The sequence below is a fragment of the Medicago sativa genome, chromosome 7, assembly GCF_051527215.1.
Source record: "Medicago sativa cultivar Bolivia chromosome 7, Bolivia_mono, whole genome shotgun sequence".
In the NCBI taxonomy this organism is placed as follows: Eukaryota; Viridiplantae; Streptophyta; class Magnoliopsida; order Fabales; family Fabaceae; genus Medicago; species Medicago sativa.
Genome location: NC_140755.1, coordinates 85,515,403 through 85,530,437, shown reverse-complemented (window position 1 = coordinate 85,530,437; position 15,035 = coordinate 85,515,403). Strand labels below are relative to the sequence as shown.

Here is a 15,035-nt window from a genome sequence, read left to right as displayed (position 1 = left end):
CGGTTCAAGGCCTTGATTGGTGAATCAATGATTGAAGATGATGCTCGAAGGATGATGATGCATCTCTTCAAAGGGAAGCCGAGAATGTTAAGCAAACAGCAACTGAGACTCATGAAGATATATCTCGGATGGTGGTAAGGAAAACTTCTGTTGATCCAAATCAAAGAGTTGAAGAAAATGCGAGAAGATAGCTCGGAATGTTGATGAAGATACTCAGAAGTGGCGAAATTTTAGCTTCAAACATGTCCATGGAGAAAGATGTTCAAGTTGAACAAATGGAGTTCACAACGGGTTTGATCTCAACATTGAAGATGTCAACAACGACTTCAATAATGAAGTGTTCCAAGATGGACGGGACACCACTCAACATGTTCGGGAACCAGTTGCGGAGTCGAATGTTGAAATCTACGAAGCTCGAATGTTGAAATTCCCGTGAAGATGTTCCGGTCGGTCAGAATGTTCAAGTCTCTGCTGGTTTGAATGCATCAAATGAGCCTCTTCTTGCTCAAGTTAGCCACTGTCGGCGGATCCGGTGCCTATGGCCTCGGGATCTTTGCCCTCTCGCCGAGGTACGGCTCATGGCTCAAACTCGGTCGAATGTTAACCTCTCATCCTCCACAATGGGATCTCGTTGCCGGTGCAAGCAACTTTTGGTTTCTAACCTTCCAACTCCAGACACCATTCCCTCATACACTCCACCACCACCACCAATGAAAACTACCACCACAAGCAAGCTTCCTAATATGGCTGCTCTTTTTGACTCCCTCAATACCTTTGTGTCTGCCAACAAAGAGAAGGCCGAAGCTTCGATGCCGTTCCACCCTGGCACCCGCCAAGCCTTCAAGGGCTGAGAAGTTAGCCTCAAGGGCACTCGGGGTCTCCACCAAGACACACAAAATTGTCCGTGCTTTGGGTGATTGACCGTCAAAGTCCATGCTCTGGTCCGGCCATTGATCCACCAGGTTTTGATGATCCATCTGTGTTTGAGTACGAACCATCCTCTCGATTCCGGGGATTCTACTCCCCGAATCTTTACGTATTGTCCTCCCTATCCTTTTTGCGAGATGAGATGACTAAAGGGGAGAAGCTTTAGGATTTAAGTCTTAAGTTTTTCTTAGTTTTAGGCCCTAAGTAGGTCTAGTGATCACTAGTTATTGGAGTTAGAAACTTCACTTTTTGCTTGATCACATGCTTTGAATTTCTTTTTGTTTTTGAACCATATATTCATGTAATTGTACTTCATGCTTTACATTAATGAATGATATTGAGTTTGGTTCAAATCTGCATAATTTTTACTTTATGCAATGTATTATGAAATTAAGGAGCTTTTTAAAGTTCTTAAAAACTCTGCATAATGGATTATAAAAATGAGGGGGAGCATAAATAAATTTTCAAGCTGTTATTCTTCATATATATAATCAAAATCCTTAATCCTAAATCATAGGTTTATCATCTTCAAAAAGGGGAGATTGTTGAGGCAAAATCCCTAATTAATTTTAAAGATAATAAACCAATATGATTAAAGAATTAATGGACTTTGATTATTTCCTTGGTATTTAACTTGTGCTCTTGAGTGTTTTACTAAGACGGGAACAAGGCTTAAATCATACCAAGAATCAAGAAATCAAAGGACATTTGAATTCAAGATCTAACAACGAGATCGTAGAAAGTTAGATCGAATGTTGCTCGAGAGATCGAATGTTCGCACAAGAGATCGAAGGTTGCTTCTACACGAAGCCCGAGAATCTCAAGAACATGGATCAAGGTCATGCAAGACACATGTGACATAAATAAATGTCAAGAGAAGTACTTTTGCATGGATCAATCAAGCAATAAAGGCATATACAAGGATTATGTCAAAAAGGATACTTTATGTTCATTTAAGACTATGAACATTAAAGTCCTAGGAATATTCCACAAGGGAATATCATCCTAGATGTTATATTTACTTGCTCTTCATTGTGTTTCACTATTAGGATTTGATTACATCAAATGGTAGTCTTACAAATCATCCTAAGTGAAACAAATGGAACATTCGATGATCGAATGTTCGGCTCAAATGAAAGCTTACTTCATGAACGGTACGGTAGGTGAAAAGCAAAAGCAAAAGCAAAGCAAATCTTGTCTGCTCAATCAGAGATAGACACGCATGAGAGTTGGTACAGAACAAGGACCACACAATCTCTCGAAAGCCTCGTGTATGAAGATGCAGAATCCCACTATATCCTCCTGCACCAAGTTCCAAGGCAGATCTGGCAACTGAACTTTACGAAGTATGAAGCAAAGTCCATACTTTGGTTATTGCCCGAAATTCATATGAAAAGCATATGACACGCCCAGAACTTCAAATGTTCATTCATATATGATGAACCCAGATGAAGAACATGATGAACCCGAGATGAAGATCATCATGAACGCAACAACATTCGAAGTTCATCGAGAGATCGAATGTTTGCCCGAGAATTTCAAGTAAAAGCTTGTGGGACCCAGGACACATGGCATAACACCATTGGACACCCCACAACGGCTATTTGAGCCCAAGGACTCTATAAATACGGTTCAAAGGCTCGGCATTACTTGCACCATTGCAAAGCATACAAGAAAACAACTCGATTTTGTTTGAAGCTCTTGCAAACTGAAATTGATCAATCTCTAAGGCTTTCATTACTTAGTGCAAATCAATACTCCTTGTTATCTCTAAGATAACTTCTTTCTCTTCTTCCTCCTCTGTTTGATTCACAAACATTCAACTTCCATATAAATTGTAACTAAGTCTCATCTAGCTTTAGGGGTACTAAAGTGTTAGTTTGAGCAAAGGTTGTAAAAGTCTAAGTGGGTAACTTAGCAAGAAGGTGCAAGCCTCTTGAGGCTTAGAGAATACGGGATTGTAATTGTTCGGGTGAACAAAGATTGTAAGGTGCAGGACTTGAGAGGTTATCTCAAGCATCATAGTGGAAACTCTCACAAGATTGTGAGGAGAGGACTAGCCCACATTGGGTGAACCTCTATAAATCTCTGTGTGTTCTTTCTTTCTTCCTTATACTCTTTAATTTCGGTATACACAACACACACCAACACATTTACTTTATTAATCGGTTTACGTGTATGAACTTGAACGTTACGAGTTCGAAAGTTAACTTAACCATTCCAAGTAAACTACTTGAGAATAACCTTTAAGTTTCGGGATAATTTTTAAAGGGTCACAATTCAAACCCCTTTCTTGTGACTATTTTATCTACTTCGATTACAACTTGTGAAAGGGCTACCGGACATTGACTATCATTCGGATGCACTCTGTGGTGCATGTCGAGAGGGAAAATTGTGAAATCATCTTTTAAATCCAAAGACATTGTTTCAACCTCAAGACCGTTAGAATTACTCCATATTGATTTATTTGGACCGGTAAGTACCGCATCCTTATATGGAAGTAGATATGGATTAGTCATTGTTGATGATTACGACGGATGGACTTGGGTGAAATTCATAAAGAGTAAAGATGTTGCGTGTGATGTATTCGGTAGCTTGCACTCAAATTCAATGCGAAAAAGAATCAAAAATTTTGAAAATCGAAGTGATCATGGTGGAGAATTTGAAAATGAGCCATTTGAAGCTTTTTGTGAAAAACATGGAATTTTCCATGAATTCTCTTCTCCTAGAACACCACAACAAAATGGGGTTGTAGAGAGAAAGAATAGAACTTTACAAGAAATGGCCGAACCATGATTCATGAAAACAATTTACCAAAACATTTTTGGGCGAAGCGATGAATACGGCATGCTATGTTCAAAACAGGATCTATATTAGACCTATTTTGGAGAAAACGGCATATGAACTCTTTAAAGGAAGAAAACCCAATATCTCTTACTTTCATCAATTTGGATGTACATGTTACATTACCGAACAACAAGCTCTACCTAAAGAAATTTGATGCAAAGGCCCAAAGAGGAATCTTTTTAGGTTACTACGAAAGGTCAAAGGCATACGAGTGTATAATTCAGAGACACTCTGTGTTGAAGAATCTATGCACGTTAAATTTGATGACAAGGAGCTTGAAGATAAAACTTCAAAGCAAGGTGAAAGTTTTGCAGAGATACGAGTTCTGAAGCTACTCCGAACACGATCGAATGGCTGAATCGAAGATAGTCCGGAAGCCGAACCCACATCGAAGCGCAAGATGAAACGCTTCTAATGAAGCACAAGATGACTCACATCAAGAAGATCCTCCCGAAACACATTCAAACACAAGTCTTCACATCCCGAGGAGCTAATCATTGGAAACAAAGATAGTCCAAGAAGAACAAGATCACATTTCGGACAAGAAGAGTCAATGATTGGACTAATCTCAATGATTGAACCTACAACAGGTTGATGAAGCACTTTCGGATGATGGATGGATCCTAGCTATGCAAGAAGAGTTGAATCAATTTCAAAGAAATGATGTGTGGGATCCGGTACCCAAACCTCGCACAAGAACATTATTGGAACAAAATGGGTATTCGAAACAAGCTGAATGAGCAAGGTGAAGTAACAAGAAACAAAGCCGGACTTGTTGCACAAGGGTATAGTCAACAAGAAGGCATTGATTACACTTTGAAACGTTTGCTCCGGTTGCAAGATTGGAAGCAATCAGGTTACTTCTTTCCTATGCAAGTTAATCATGGCATAATATTATATCGGATGGATGTCAAGAGTGCATTTCTCAATGGTGTCATAGAAGAAGAAGTGTATGTTAAGCAACCTCCTGGATTTGAGGATATTAAATATCCCGACCATGTTTTTAAATTGAAGAAATCACTATATGGCTTGAAACAAGCTCCCAGAGCTTGGTATGATAGACTAAGTAATTTCTTAATCAAAAATGATTTTAAGAGAGGACGAGGTTGACACTACACTCTTCGAAGGACCCTTGGGAAAGATACTCTTGTTGTGCAAATATATGTTGATGATATAATATTTGGTTCTACTAATGCATCTCTTTGCAAGGAATTTTACGAGTTAATGCGGGATGAATTTGAAATGAGCATGATGGGAGAGCTGAAGTTCTTCCTTGGCATTCAAATCAATCAATGCAAAGATGAAGTCTATGTTCATCAATCAAAGTACACAAAGGAGCTTCGAAGAAGTTCAAACTTGAAGATTGTAAAGTGATGAACACTCCAATGCATCCTACGTGCAACTTTGAGCAAAGAAGATGAAGGAACTAAAGTAGATCAGAAGGTTTGTATAGAGGTATGATTGGTTCTTTGTTATACCTCACTTTGCATCTAGGCCGATATTTTATTCGGTGTATGCTTGTGTGCAAGATTCCAATCGTATCCTAGAGAATCTCATATATTCTTTGTCAAGAGAATCTTCGGGTATTTGAAAGGAACAACTAATCTTGGACTCCTTTATAGGAAATCCTTAGATTATAAGCTAATTGGATTCTGATGCGATTATCTTGGTGATAGGATTGAAAGAAAGTCAACCAAAGTGGCAATTGTCAATTTCGGGTGATAATCTTATATCTGGGCTAGCAAAAGACAAACAACTATTGCTATGTCTACGGCAGAAGCGAGAATACATTTCATTTCACTGCAAGTTGTTGTACACAACTACTTTGGATGAAACATCGGTTGGAAGATTATCGGATAACCGCTAACGGTATTCCCATTTATTGTGATAATATCGCTATTTGTTTGTCTAAAAATCCAATTTTGCATTCAAGAGCGAAGCACATTGAAATCGAAACACCATTTTATCGAGATTATGTTCAAAAAGGAATTTTAGATATACAATTCATTGATGCGAAAATCAATGGGCTGATATATTTACTAAGCCTTTAGCTGTTGAAAGATTTGATTTTATAAAGAAAAATTTGAACATGCACTTTGTATCCGATTAAATGCTTGCTTGCTCTGAATAGGATTTTAGGTTACGAAGTTAGTTCGAAGCGGTAGTCCATCAGAAGCTCTTTATTGAGGTTACGAGGAAAACTCGCTTCGATGATGACGTCACATACGAAGTCCGGAAAGCTGGATTTGTTGCTTCGAATAGTTGAATTAGTGGAAACGTTGGAAGTTACCTTTTAAAAAGTAACTTCGGCCCACTAACTTGGTAGTTACTCTGTGAACTTCTTACGTGGCCTGTATGTGTTGGTGTATAACTAAAAAGGGCAATGATGATTTAATAGCTTTGAAAGTACTTTTCACGCGCCCCCAATTTTGTCATTAATGTTATGTTTGTTTGTCTCTTTTGAATTGCAATCGTTTTACTTTTAACACTTTGTCAATTCACACACTACTCACTCACAACAAACACATTTGCTCTCAAACCTCTTGCGAAGTAAGCGCATTCTCTCAACCTTAGAACCCTAAAATCTTCATCTTCTTCAAGTCTTCGTCAATCATCAAATGGCATCATCAAGCTCGCAACGAGAAGATTCGGTATCTACTTCACGAATGGTCCCCGAATATGACTACAGAGGAAGAAGCATGAAATTGGAAGAATGGGATTTGCGAGTTCGGATAGAGAATCCAGTGGACTTTGATTCTCCGAATTTTCATAGGTGTTCAATCGAAGCTACTATGAAGAGCAAGGACTCATGGATTATTTCAAAATGTTGAATGGACCAACATATGAAGCTCTGGTTAGACACTTCGGGTAAGAGCAAAATTCTACAACAAAGCGGCATCCTTAGCCGAGGAAAGTCGGATGGTGCTAATGTATCTGAATTAGAAGGGAAAACAAGAGAAGAAATGGGTCTTGCGCCATTTGTTGAAGATGAAATCGAGGTCCAAGATACGTGGTATTCCGGTAAGACTTGCACAATGGCACATAGAGTATGTTCTCAAGGCTGCAGCCTCTCGGATACTACTCTGGAATTGATCTTTCGAATGCCGCCGAAAAACGCATTTGGAAAAAGCAAGCCAACTTGGTGATATACAATTCGAGAAGGAGAAGAAATATGCCGAATTGAGCATGGAAACTAAGATGCTTCGAAGATTCGTAATGAGAACCTGTTTCCAAGTGGTGACTGTGTGAAACCAAATCTAGCTCGAAGGTCCTTCTCCACACTTCATCAAGAAGGAAAAGGTGAATGTGCCCAAATACATGTTCAAGTACTTGGTAGAGTGTTTGAAGCGAGTCGGCCTCTTTGGATAAACCCTTGGTTCCTTATGGAAGACTTCTCTCGAGATATTCTGTCAAGGAGGTATCTTGGACAGTCTCGGTCAATCTCAAGGCTTCACGGATCGGCTACTTGACACAAAAACTGGAAAATTCATTAATGCTCATACTCTCTTGAATATGAAGCTAATCGGTGAAGTCACCAAACTTCAAACCGATTTAAGTGAATCATTTGTTAAGTCTGATCTTATGAAGGACTTTCCACCCATCCGCAAGAAGGATCCCATTGAAGTGCGGATGTACTATATCAAGGAACATTTTGAGGCAACCAATGAGAGAATCGGATTGGAAGATATTCCGGAGGAAATGTATGGTGGTGCTCGCCACGAGCCAGAGGCGAGAAAGTCAAAAAGGAAGATAAGCCGGCAGAGCAATATCTAGAGGTTGAACAACCCGCTAAAAGGCAAAAGTTGCTACCGACAAGCTCAAAATTGGTAGTTCATCGGTACCTTCTATTGAAGAAGCCATTGAAGACATGGATTCCAGGTTGATCATGGATGTTGGCATTTCTCTTGATCAACCTGCTATACCAAAGAGGAAGAGGAAGCCGGCCTTGAGGAGGACCAAGGATTTTCCTCATATCACCTCTCAGCTCAAGATGCTTCGATTTGGAGTTAAAGAAGTTACAAGAGAAGAAGGCAAGAAATTTGAAAAAGTCTTGGAAATTGGCTGAGCTACAAGAGTCCGTAGTCTCGAAGCCAAGAAAATGTTGCAGATGACCGGTGAGTTTGCTCAAGAGGATTCTGATCCCGAACCGAGAGAAGGTAATTAATATATCATCGGATTCCGCATCCAAATCATTATCGGACTACGATGATTCCGATGATGATATACCCTTAGCTCAACTGTTTCGAAAACCGGTAAAAAGCCAATCAACATCAACCAAAACCAACGATAAGCCCTCTCGGTCAACTACTTATGAACCGGTTGGTCACATAATTAATGAGAAGTTGGCTGAACCGTGACGAGAGAGAAAGAGTCATTGATACTATTTTTCGCCTTCACCCTCAACCTCTTAACATTCAACCTCTCAACATGATTCCTCCAGAAAATGTTGAGTCTACCTCGAAGAGGCCTCTGAAGCAACTCCGAAGCAAATGCTTCGAAAACGTTGTTTCGAAAACCCCCATCAACAAACACCTGAACCACATAAACCCACAACACCCCCACAATCACCAATAGCTACTATTGACCCTCAACTCAACACTCAAACATCATCTTCACCACAACAACCATCAAGCGAAACCGAATTTCAACCTTTACCCGAACACTCCCCGAACCAACTCCCATGGATGTTGACATCTCTCTAGTCAATGTTCAAGCCTCAACCTCCACCACACACTTTGCCTCGACCAGCCTTCATCTTCAAACACACAAACACACTTTACCATTCAGTTCCTAACCTGTTCAAGATTTGGAAATCAATGATTCGATCTTGAAATCCTTGAACAACCACCCACGGACATCCCGGAATCTGGATATATTAATTCGAGCTTCGACAATTCGAGTCAATTGCATAATGCGGTGGATCAAAGAGGGACAATTGATCTCACAGGTGCATATGAAGACTCCTGGGCATCTCTTCGGAACCGGCAATCGAGCTAATTGAAAGCATAAGGGCTAAGTGCATCGAAGCAAGGAAGCTACCGTCGGGAAGTTAATGGAGCATCCGAATCGAGTCTCGGAGTAAGAAGTTCTACACTGCTCCCGGCAAACCAGCCTTTCTTCTTTGAAACAGATTACTTGACCGGAGAAGCAAGGTTGTGTAAGCTTCGAAGAAACAGATGGCACGAAGAAGAAGAAGCTAGAGAAAGGGAACAAGCTCTTCTTCGGAGGCAACAACAACTTGAAGAAGCTGTTGAAGAAGAAGATTGAAGAAATGGAAGAGATGAAGAAACAACAACAAACCAACCCTTAGTTGCACACCCTTGTGTTTTTCTTTGTTTGTTGTCTGTTTTAAAATTTCTTAGTCCTTGCTTCGAAACCATCTTGTCTTATTTCTCTTGCTTCGAATGCTTACCGATTGGATTGTTTAGCCGCTTCGACAATTGAATATACATGTTCATATATTTTGCTCTGATTTATTTAGTTCATTGCTTAGTATACTCTCTCATGTTTGAGTTTTTCTCATATCTCTTTGTCTTTTATGCCTATATATTTCAATTTTTTTTGATAATGACAAAAGGGGAGTATATGTGACAAGTATTTAAAGGCTACGAGCCCCATTAATGGCATTTGAAATTTTTGAAAACCTTCTATCATTTTTTTTACCTTATTGGTATAAGCTATGAACGAACGAAGGAGTATCAAAATTCAAGTAAAATTAATTGAACCATTCTTCTTATCTATAAGTTAATTCTTTCAATGATTCAATTTTGTTTTTAAGCTCGATAATATTATTGCGCGAAAAATGAATTTAATTAACTGGATAGAACTTAGGGGGAGCTTACAAACCTCACCTTAAAGACTATCGGACTCGGGGAGTTTGAGCTTACAAACCTCGGATTGAGCTTACAAACCTCGTAACCCCAAAGTCAATTTTAAATACTTTTGTTTGTCATCATCAAAAAGGGGGAGATTGTTGGAACAAAATGTGTTTAACAATGAACCTTAAAGGGTTTTGATGATAACAAGGTATTAAAAATTGTAAATCGGACTAGCTAATATTTGTTGAAGTGTACGGGACCATAATTATAAAGTTACATCATCATTGGTTACGAATGAGCAAATAAAGAGCTATGGAAACAACAAAAATTTGAAGCTTGGACGCTCCCGAAGGCAACTTGCTGCGAAGAGAAAAAGCGCTCTGAAGTCAAGTCGCTCTGAAGAAATAGCGCTCCGAAGTAAGGCTGCTCTGAAGAATAGTGCTTCGAAGACAAGAGGTCCGAAGCCACATCATCGAAGCTGCGTCATCGAAGGCGAAGTCATATCATCGAAGCTGCATCATCGAAGCTGCCTCATCGAAGCCATTTCACCGAAGTTTGAATATCAACCGGATTTGCAAAGAATCAAGAATTGAAGAATTATCAATGCAAAAGTCTATTGGATTCGAAAACACAAACAAAGGATTAGTGGAGTTTGCAACGGTCATTTCAAAGGTGTTTGAAGGCGTGTGTTTGCAATTTGGACGAAAGCGTTGACATTGTACTTTGTACGAATTGTACAACCACGTTCTCCACTACTCTGTTTTGTGTCCGCGCTACGGGACAAGAAAACGGCTCCGAATACGGTTTCGCTGCATAGATGTTCCTTTGGATAAGGAATGGATTTCAAATTTGTTCTTCATAGGACAACAAACCAAATCGAGCAAAAGATTATTGGTGAAAGATCAAGCTTCAACAACGACTCTTTGGTGTCTTGGCAATTTCACAACGTCTCTTTCACACCACTATATAAAGGAGTGAAGACCTAGAGAATTGGTAATGCATGAACTGCGAACGAAAGACTCACAAAGATTTTCACAAGTACCAAACCTCTGCTTGAAATTGTTCTACGCAATCACTTAGAATTTCGTGTCTCAAAGTCATATCTTAGAAATTCTTAAGTCCATTGAGTACGTATCGATTTGTATTGTGAGCACCTCTGATTGTATATCAAGTGTTCAACCTTAAACAATTTTCGTGTAATTTTGTTTAGTTAGGAAGTCTCTTGCGGTTGTGCTTGAGCGGGAAGTCTCTTGATTGTGTTCTTGAGCAAAGGAAGTCTCTTGCTTGTGTGCTTGAGCATTGGAAGTCTCTTGCTTGTGTGCTTGAGCATTGGAAGTCTCTTGCTTGTGTGCTTGAGCATTTGTAATCGGATATTTCTCATAGTGAAATCTCCTTGGAAGTGCAAGGGGAATTTGGACTACTTCGGATTGTGGAAGGAACCGGTATAATTGCTTTGTGTCGTTCTTCTTCTCTCTCTCTCTCTGTTTTATTCCGCCGCATTTAGATTCGATTATCACTTCGAAGCCGTCTCGCTTAGCTTCGATCGGTGTGTTCGGTTTTTAGGAAGAATTTTTCTAAAACACAATTCAACCCCCTTCTTGTGTTTTTCTCACCTTCACGTGCGACCACCCCGGGCGGCGTGTGTCCGAGAACGATCATCTACGGCACAAAGATGATGTCTCAACATGAGAATCATCTCGGCCGTTAATCACGCTACGATCGCACGGTCTTCGTTCATCATCCGAGACTAAAAAAAAAAAAAGTAATGGGTCCGTAAGATCACCGTGAGACCGGCCCGGGCGGCGTGTGCACGAGAACGATCATCTACGGCACAAGATGATGTCTCATGTTTGGGACTGTTGATAAACATAGTTTTTTTAAAAAAAAAAAGAAAAAGTAATGGGTCCGTAAGAGCACCGTGCGACCACCCCAAGCGGCGTGTGTCCGAGAACGATCATCTACAAGACAACGACCACCCCAAGCGGCGTGTGTCCGAGAACGATCATCTACGGCACAAAGATGATGTCTCAACATGAGAATCATCTCAGCCGTTAATCACGCTACGATCGCACGGTCTTCGTTCATCATCCAGACTAAAATCATCCAGGACTAAAAAAAAAAGTATTGGGTCTGTAAGATCACCGTGAGACCACCCCAGGCAGCGTGTGCACGAGAACGATCATCTACGGCACAAGATGATGTCTCAACATGAGAATCATCTCAGCCATTAATCACGCTCTGATCGCACGGTCTTCGTTCATCATCCAGACGTATATTCCTGTCTCCTTAGAAATGAAATCTAGAAACGAAATCAAGGACACAGTAGTACGATCCTATAGAACAGATCCTGTTCAAGTAAGGTCGTGACCAATGCTTCACGCGTGTCTTTTATAAACACTTGAGTTTGTCTTGTTTCAAACGATGTGGGACTAAAAACTTGTTTCTGTTGTGTTGTGTGGTAGTAATACACTAATACTTGCTTATGCAAATGCTTTTGACTCTTGAAGCCATTTCAGCTTTAAAACAAAGTTTGTTCAACCGAACTTTGTGCAAAATCATTGCTGTGATGCATCAATAAGCGTAACAGAGAGCATTTGCAAATCTTGGTTAGAAAACACGAGAAAGCTTATGTTTATTGAATAGCATAATAACTGGTTTCTATGTTGATATTTGGAGATAGATAGGGAATCCTCTTACGGAGTTAAATACTGATCTCAACTCAACTCAAGACCAGAGCTCTTCTCGTTAGTTTTAGTGCTTCAAATTTGACTGTTTTACAGATGCACAAAATTTACTTAAGATGTTTGCATTACATAGCAACCTTAACAAACATTGCATCATCTAAGGTTAGGGTAATAATAAGACTATATATGTTGATCTAATTGACAATTTTTTTGCTTAGTGTCCTTTTGTTATGATATGTCATTCACAATACTTGCTCGAGTCATGGTACCTTTTACAATATGAACTTGATCCAGCAAAATTCAACGCATTTATTAGCTAATTACATGTAGATAAGAATGCCTTTTTTGGAGCAAAAGCCAATCTAGATTATATCATTCATAAAAAAATGTTCAATCATTACAGGAGGATCATAAAAAAGGTGTGGACTAACATAGAAAACAGCTGCTCTCGCTAAATGATGAACCACGAGATCAATCTTACTGCTATGGATGGCATCCACTGCAATTTTTCAATCTATCTCAATAGCAACCACTGCAAAGCATATAGCAGTCAGTCCCATACCCTTTCCTTGGTGAACTTCCGAATAAACTCAAAGTCCATGATGTTAGGGCCATACTAAGACTGCCGTTTCAGTCATGCATCACTGAAGCACAGCCAAATTTCTGTTGCTGCTGGTAAAAGGCGCCGTCTATGTTGCATTTTAAGCAACCCGGATCTGGTCTGTGCCACTGGGACTCTACTGTATTGTTCATGCCGTCGGCTTAATGCTGATGTGCATTCCTCAAGTTTGCTCAGCTCCAATCTTGTAATGCTGCTGTTGCTCGATAGATAGATGATATGTGAAGCATTCTCTTGAGTATTATTCCAGCAACATTCATTCTTTGATTTCCACAACCTCCTTAAGCACATAGAGAACATTTGTTGATCTTTTAGAAATTAAGAGTTCCAACAGGTTTAGAAACACAATGCTCGAATCTTCGTCTGCTGCAAGCACAGGTTCAAAAATCTGCCAGTACTTAATTTTCTCCCAAACAGATTTTGTAACGTCACATTTGAACATAAGGTGGCTAGTTGTTACAACGAGCACACATGGGTGGACAAAGGACACCTCTATTGGGTAATTGGTGTTTCGTTAAGAAGCACATCGTGGCCTAGCCTCCAAAGGAAGATTTTTAATTTAGGAGGTAACTTAAGATTCCACAGGAAATTCCAGTCTCCCGGCCTTGTTAAAGCTGCCGAGACAGTGAAGTGCTCCATGTTGAGACTATATGCGGTTTTTACTGTGTAGATTCCTTGCTTAGTGCCATTCCAAATGCGTTGAACAGTGGTTGTGTATTTAATATTGCTGACTGCATGTTCAGGTTCCAACTTCTAGTGTTTTCATCGATGAGGTCATTTGCTGTTAAGGCTGCCAACCTGTCCTGCATTGGTGTACTAGGTCTATGATTTGCTTGGTTGCGAATCCAAGGCTCTTACCATACATTGATGTGTGATCCATTTCCAGTTCTCCACCGATAACCTTACCTTAGGAGATCTTGAACATACTAAAGCATGAATGTAAACATAAATTGTAATTCTGAGGGAAAAATGAATGAAAATTCATAAACTATCAATTAAGATTAAAATACCAACTAATTTGTATGTATGCATTGCAAGCATTATTGTAAAATCCTTTATTTACAAATCTTGAAACTAATTTCCCAGTTTATTATTCTTTATCAACTTCATTTTTTCCTTGTGTTTCTATTTTCCCTGTACTTGCTAATACTATTGACCTTCTCTAATAGATTTTTCCATTATGACTATCAGGAAAGATAGGTGAATACTTAGAGCACAACTCGTCTTGAATAGAAATGTCATAATGCGTATATGGATTGCCTTAACTCAACCTTTATTTGGTATATGTCAGGTAGCAGGAGGATGGACACAAGTTTGTGGTGATATCTTATCACATGCTATTACTGTTAGAGGAGAGGAGCATCTCATGTAGCTTCCCTTTCTCAGCCAGAGAGATCACTTGTGTTATTTAAAGCATTTTTGGAAGGAAAGACATTGAAAATTATACATCATCTTAAAATATGAACAAATTTATGATAACTAGAAACACTCCGTATAAAACTAATTAATTATTGCAATTTGATAATCTTTTGATAGTTCCAGGAAAAGCAGGATCCTAATAAAATTACTCGATGAAGACTCACTTTCCAGCGAACCTACACCCAGTTTGAACTGTGTATTAGGGTAAGGATTTACTTTTTCTTCCGTCCTACTAGAAGGTAGGACAGTCTTGTCTATTTACGATTGGGATTTACTTGCTCCGTATATTTATGGGAATGAATTAGCCTCAAAACTTTAGATGATATCATAGTTGGTCCTGAATTTGGTGTTTGGCCACGCGACACAACATGCTGAAGAGACTCATTGTATTGTAGAAAAATCCAAGTTACACAAGTTCATTTCTAAGAACTATCTAAATAGCTTATATGGAAACAAATGGTGGTTTTGACACAACACAATTGTGGTGAATGGTTGTTAACTTTCTTGGAAAATTGTATCAATCTATGGTTCGAGTTATTAATATTTGACGACCATGAATCGAAATGCATTACAACAAAGAATAGTGTAATTCAAGTTTAAAAAGAGATAAAACTGGCCCTTACCTATTTCATTTGAACATGATGTGGTAGAGAAAGAACTGGCCTTCAAAAGAGGGATAAGAAACATTTGTCCAAAACAATGGCACTGCTCTAGTTCTTT

General features: G+C 39.3%; 2 long non-coding RNA genes and 1 pseudogene across 3 annotated transcripts in view; 1 reads left to right on the top strand and 2 right to left on the bottom strand.

The window, feature by feature from the left end:
- Positions 1-14,443, top strand: part of LOC146909577 (uncharacterized) — a 27,913-nt gene extending 13,470 nt beyond the window's left edge. Inside the window, exon 2 of one of the 2 annotated variants that reach the window (XR_015019470.1) lies at positions 14,188-14,443. This is a non-coding gene — a long non-coding RNA (uncharacterized LOC146909577). Of the gene's footprint in view, positions 1-12,680; positions 14,001-14,187 lie in introns of those variants that run through there. The other variant, XR_015019469.1, reaches the window with a different exon arrangement.
- Positions 11,711-15,035, bottom strand: LOC146909576 (uncharacterized). Its single transcript, XR_015019472.1, has 2 exons — positions 14,939-15,035; positions 11,711-13,822 (listed from the first exon to the last, which is right to left on the bottom strand). It is a non-coding gene; the product is annotated as an uncharacterized LOC146909576 (long non-coding RNA).
- On the bottom strand, positions 11,721-11,958 carry LOC146909578 (small nucleolar RNA U3; annotated as a pseudogene).